This window comes from Ruditapes philippinarum, unplaced genomic scaffold (genome assembly GCF_026571515.1).
Source record: "Ruditapes philippinarum isolate M1 unplaced genomic scaffold, ASM2657151v2 ctg9749_1_1_1_1, whole genome shotgun sequence".
Lineage (NCBI taxonomy): Eukaryota > Metazoa > Mollusca > Bivalvia > Venerida > Veneridae > Ruditapes > Ruditapes philippinarum.
The window spans coordinates 23,182-29,853 of record NW_026856331.1 but is presented as its reverse complement, the minus strand read 5'-3'; the positions used below and the strand labels follow the sequence as shown (position 1 = coordinate 29,853).

Here is a 6,672-nt window from a genome sequence, read left to right as displayed (position 1 = left end):
CATTACGGTTAAAAAATGTGTACGCGTCTGTGATTACATATCGCCCGTTAGCAATTCGTAAACCTGTCGCTTTACACAGCTCTAACAATTGTAATTCACGGCTATTACATATGTTATCACATGAGGTTCTGGGAAGGGTCTCGTCAGGTATATAACTAATATCATCGGTGAAATGTATGTATACGTTTTAACTCGGACACATTTTCAACAGAAAGGTCCCCAAACTTTGATACAAATATATACATAACCCACTGTGTACTACAAAATAATTAGTTATTTCCAGTAGAAGATACAAATGTAAGAAATAAAATGCCAAATTTTAAGTTAATTTATTATTTTGTCTTTGATACTGCTTCTATATATGAAATTTGTTCCCGTTCTTATCCATCTCTGGTGGAGTTGAAGATGAACTGCCTGTTCTGTAACTTAAAAATATAACAATAAAAAAGATTCATTTATCGACAAGATAACATTGCAATATTTGAATTTTTCATCTTAATTTAACAAGTTATGATATACTTTGCTTTTCAGTTTAGTTGTTGCTATGCTTCATCAACTCCGATGCAAATTTCATGTGTAAACTCGTGTTATAATGGATAACAAGATGGTAGAAAAATATACTAATTGCCTCTCAATTTGTAGTCATACGAATTAAATAGTGTAATGTCAACCGATACAAACATTTTAGGCAATTTAATTTCCACGAATTACAGTATATTTTTCTTACCATCATGCAAAGCTTTTGTTTTTCCTTTCAGTTTTTCTTTGTTTTCATAATGTATTGTGTTAAAGTTTAACAAGCAAAAGCAGAGTAAATTGTTCCCTTTAACATTAGCCTTAATCGGCATAACATTAGCCTTAATCGGCATTATCCCGTTTTACATGAAATACGTATGAACCATATTGTTAATTTCTGAGACGCTTGCATAATCACGTGACTTTTTAAGTACGGAAATATCCGAGTTTTGTCGGAAAAAGTCGTAAAGGGGACAATGACGGTAGTATATATATAGAGAGAATGTTATATAGAGACTGTATTATTTATTACTGTTTTATAGATGCCTTATAAAGGGAAGATTTCCCGGGAAGAGGGTTTTATTTTGGGGTTAATATGCTATCAGAAAATGGGGCTTGGCAATCTTTTGGGGGAAAGTGTCTTAAAGTAATGTATATACTGAATGAATGTTATAAGAATGAATATTATAAGTAGAATACCTATATATATAAATGGGCGGAGTTTTTAGGGGACAATGACGGTAGTATATATAGAGATACTGTATTATTTATTATTGTATTAATGGTTCCTTGTTAAAGAAAGATTTCCCTGGAAATAAAATTTTTTAAGGGGGATTATATGATATTAATAAATGAGGGTTAGCAAATTTTTTTGTTTTGTTTTGTTTGTTTGTTTTTTTTGGGGGGGGGGACGAGATTGTTCCATCCAAGTATTGATATTGCCGTTGGCTAACATTCCAAGCATATAGTGATTTTCGATAATTGCCGTGTTCAAACAAACGAAATAGAGCACAAAAATGATTGCGCGCAGCCCTGTCTCTTGCCAATGTCATTAAGTCAACCCACTCCAAAAATATTTCAGGATTCAATCCGTTCACATATACAAAAGCACACAATAAAATCTTTTGAAAGTGTTTTGTAGTAGTAGTCAAGAAAAGTCTCCTTATGAAAAAAGGCTACAAATTAGGTCCTATTATATCTTGTATAGTACGCCATTTATCGTAAATTTCTGCATTTTTACACCTTCTATTCATTATGACTCTTGTTATGTATAATATACAAAAATGTAAAAAGTTATCACCAATATCTCGTGCATATTAAGGAAGGATTCAGGATTTACCGGAAGATGGTTTTTATGGGTTTTATATATTGTATAAAAAGGCAATTTGAAATATTTTTGTTTTATATATTTTATAGATAAATAAATAATGTACTCACGGACTGAATGGAATTGTTAAATTATGTGATATATGAAGTTTAATATGTTACACATGTTATTAAATATATATCGTAAGTTACAAGTGTTAACTTTTTATTGAATGAATTTTATTGAAAAAAAATAATTCATTCCGTTCCCCATTTTGTTCCTCATTTCCTATTATAATTGTTACTTTAAGAGTAATAGTATCTTGAATGAAATGATTTCGAGAAAAGGGTATTTGTTGTTTGAGTGAATATTGAATTAATCGTATTTTGCCAAACTTAAATATCTGCATAATGTTATAGGTAGTCAGTATTACATGTTATAAAATGGCCGAAGGTGGTTCTATAGAGGAATTACATGAAAAACTTAGTTTTCGTATTGGTGGTGCATTAAGAAGAAGAAAAATAGATGTACATGATATAACTGTTTCAGATTTCTATAATCCTTGGAGTTTTTACCATCTTTTTATGCAAGAAGACTCTTTTGTGGTGAAATGGTGTGTAAGAAATGGACTTTTGCCAAATGAAATACCATGTATAAATTAGTAAAGTATCAACCAAGAATCCGGTTCTAAATGTCACGGCATAATGAAATTATGTAAGAGGTCGGGGAGAAGTACTGGATTTACTTTAAGATGTAACAGAAATCGTAATCATGAATGTGCAAGTAGGAAGTACAGCTTCTTTGAGATATCAAAATTAACAATACAAGATATAATGGTGTTCATTAAAACTTATCTAGAAGCAAATACGCTATAGCAATGAAGTAGTCAATCAGGCATTCACTATCAAAGTACAGGGGTGGACTGGGGTAGCTTTATCCGAGAAGTTTTTAAAGAACACTTTCATACACATGTACTCAATCGTAAATTGAAAAAAGTAATTAAAATAGATGAATCACTGTTTGGTAGAAGAATTAAACATCATAGAGGAAATCCCAGAAAAGGTTGTAAAATATGGGTATTTGGAATGGTTGAAAGAGATTCAAATTCCATTATATTATATCCTATCAGAGATAGATCTCAAAAAACTTTGTTACCCCTCATTGAACGTCACGTAGAAAAAGGTTCGACAATTTATAGCGACGGATGGAGCGCTTATTGCCCTTTAAATGAGTTGGGATATAATCATTTCTCCGTCATTCATAAGTACACATTCAAAAGTTCTTATAGAAATCTTGATACAGGGGAGGTAATTCAGGTCCATACCAATAGAATAGAGGGAGCTTGGCAACATGCCAAGGATCACTTCAAAAGTGATTAACGCAATTAAGTCAATTTGAAGGTCCCCTGGCAAAAGTCATTTGGAGATCAGAGGTGAAAGGCAGATATTTTGAGCCTTTCTTTGAATTATTACGTCATATATACAGTTTGAAAGAGCCCCCAAAGTATACTTACCCAACTCCTCTCTTTGACTCTTGGGACATGAGAAATGAATGTGACGATGCAACCTTCCGTGAATGGGAAGTTATACCAACATTAACAAATAACGATACTGACACTGATTCAGGATCGAACTTATCTGAAGTGGATGTTATTTCCATTTCTTCTGACAGTGCAAGCAGTGCAACCGCTGCATATGTCACAAGTGAAACACAAGGTAGTTGTAGTTCAATGCAGTCAACTTCAACACAAGTAGATGTAGAACAAGAAACTGAATCTAGTGATAGTGAAGTGAATAAAACTATAACAGAGCATAAAGATGTTGTAACGTTACGGAAGAAAGTTGATCCTATACATCTGAAATTGAAGAACACAGAGAAATATAAGAAAAAGCATACAATGAAAGTTGATAGTGTGTGTCATCCACCAGGATATGTTAAATTAGGAAAATGACCAGCAGACATAAAAGAAAGACTTTGGAAAATCCATATGTAAAAGAGGCATTTTCCTGGTCTTCATCCGATTCAGACTTTGCCTAAAGAAATATATAATGCATAAACTAATATATATAGAGTGTAAATATGTTGTGTAGTTTAAATAATTACATTCATTCAATATAAATATCTTTGATATATTACGGAATGTAACGAGGAAACACGGATTTAACCGAAAATTCTCGAAGTTCAGCATTTGTAAGTATATTTTTTATGCAAGCGTCTGCTTGACAATGATCAATTGTTATTACATTACTGTTATACAGATACAGGGGTAGAATTAAGGAATCCTCTAGGGGACAAAGACGGGATATTGCCCCTTAATCAATCAATTAATGAACAACTGCATCAATATAATTTATTTTGCATTTATCTGGTGTATTTCATCTTTTAAAATTTAACATATAGATTTTAAATACCGGTATAACAACGTATGACCGCGGGCTATAACATATATTGAAAGGAAATACCAATGACCATTCAATAACGGTACGTTTATAATCAATAGCGTCAATCTTTATACTACACAATACACATCCATGTATTACACACCTGGCGAGGGCATTAAACGCATAAATTTCTCTTCGCTTATTCTATCCAATTATATTGTAAATTTGGGATCCAGTGTTCTTAGTCATATTCACAAATAGAACCATTTACCTCGAATAAGAATGAAAAAGAACACGATTTCAGACGTTCAAATTGTTTTATTTCATTTTATAATATTTAAATTAATCGATTTCTTCATTCAAATGCTAATTAAGCTTCTTCGAATTATAGAGCAAAATGATCTTACCTTTGTCTATTTCATACATGCAAGTTAAGGCAATGTCAATTTGTATCTGTCTTGTATACGTCAATTGTCAACGCCCCCTCGTACAAATCAGATAACCTCGTGTTTCAGTGCTCTTTCTCTTTTGTATCATAGTCAAACATAAAACACGTTCCCTGTTGTTACAATATGAAACCCCGGCAAAAATGAACCAATGAACGAGCATCTAAATATGACATTTCTGTCGATTTCACTTTCACTGCCGTCACAATATGTAAACCCCAGCAAAAATGAGCCAATCAATGGGCATGCTCTGGAGTGCGGGTAACTAATACCCGCACTCCAGTTAACGCACTGTGCATGTATATGTATACGATTTAACCCTGACACATTTTCAACACAAAGGTCTCCAAACTATGATACAATTGTCAATTATCTGGTTATCTTATCGTTAAACACGAATTATCAGATGTTATTTGTGGTGCAGGGTTACCAACTCAAAGTTTGTTTTTGTTGCCAAATGACATTAAAATCTCTCAGAAGCTTACTTTATTGTTGATAAGAACAACATCATAAAATGTACGTATTATGTGTTATTGTACAAACACATGAATAATATTATTTTAAAGAAATGTTGTTGTTGTTTTTTTCTGTCTTGATGAATATGTAAAAATGAGTTTGATATAAGTTTATCATGTATTTATAGTTATATCGCGAGACGAACAAAAATTGTAAATGAAAATTGATAGTGAATTTCATGAAGAAGCAATATACGTCAGAGTTGCATGTTAGCATGCCATTTCAAACTAGAAATGTGTTCGTAGGACACGGGTGCCCCCACCGCGCCACTGTTCTGTCAATCTTTTTACTAAGTCAAGGGAAATAACTCTACAAATACTGGATAAATCCACAAGCGAAACCCCAGGTGCAAATCTAAATACGCTGAACAACCTGCCCATAAGGTTTAATGACTATGTCAAATCCTTTTTGAGTAACTTGCGACACAAGTTGAAAATTGCAAAACTTTTCTAAGTGAAGGGCAATTACTCTAAAAATACTAAATAAATCCAGACGAAAATACCTGGTGCACAACTGCACATGCTGATCAATATTCCTGTAAAGTTACATGACTCTATGTCAAATACTTTTTGAGTTACGTGCGACATATGTTGAAAATTGCAAAATTTTACTAAGTCAAGGGCAATAACTCTGAAAATACTAAAAATATCCAGACGAAAATACACAGGTGCACAACTACACATGCTGATCAACATTCCTGTAAAGTTTCATGACTCTAGGTCAAATACTTTTTGAGTTACGTGCGACACAAGTTGAAAATTGCAAAATTTTACTAAGTCTAGGGCAATCACTCTGAAAATACTAAAAATATCCAGACGAAAATACCCAGGTGCACAACTACACATGCTGATCAACATTCCTGTAAAGTTTCATGACTCTAGGTCAAAAACGTTTTGAGTTACATGCGACACAAGTTGAAAATTGCAAAATTTTACTAAGTCAAGGGCAATAACTCTGAAAATACTTAAAATATCCAGACGAAAATACCCAGGTGCACAACTACACATGCTGATCAACATTCCTGTAAAGTTTCATGACTCTAGGTCAAATGCTTTTTGAGTTACGTGCGACACAAAAGTGAACGGACGGACGGAAGGACGGACAGACGGACGGACAAGGGTAAATCTAAATGCCCGCCACTAACGTGGGGGCACAAAAAAATCGGTACACTATTAAATCACACAATATTACCGGCGCCAGTGATGGCAGATTACTGCAGTGATGGCATTAGCTGAAAATTACCGCTCGGTACAGGTAGGTTATAAATATGGTTGTTGTTATTATATTACACAAAATAATACGGTCCATTTCATTGCTATGACACTATTGTCCATTGACTGGAGATACTATTCGGTAATATTACCGGCGCCAGTGATGGCAGATTACTGCAGTGATGGCAGGTAGCTGAAAATTACCGCTCGGTACAGGTAGGTTACAAATTTGGTTGTTATTATTATATTACACAAATACGGTCCATTTCATTGCTATGACACTATTATCCATTGAC

At 33.4% G+C, this 6,672-nt stretch overlaps 1 pseudogene; it reads left to right on the top strand.

Annotated features, from left to right (window-relative positions):
* The first annotated feature begins 2,526 nt into the window (after nucleotides 1-2,526).
* Nucleotides 2,527-3,773, top strand: LOC132746235 (uncharacterized; annotated as a pseudogene).
* Nucleotides 3,774-6,672: the final 2,899 nt, after the last annotated feature.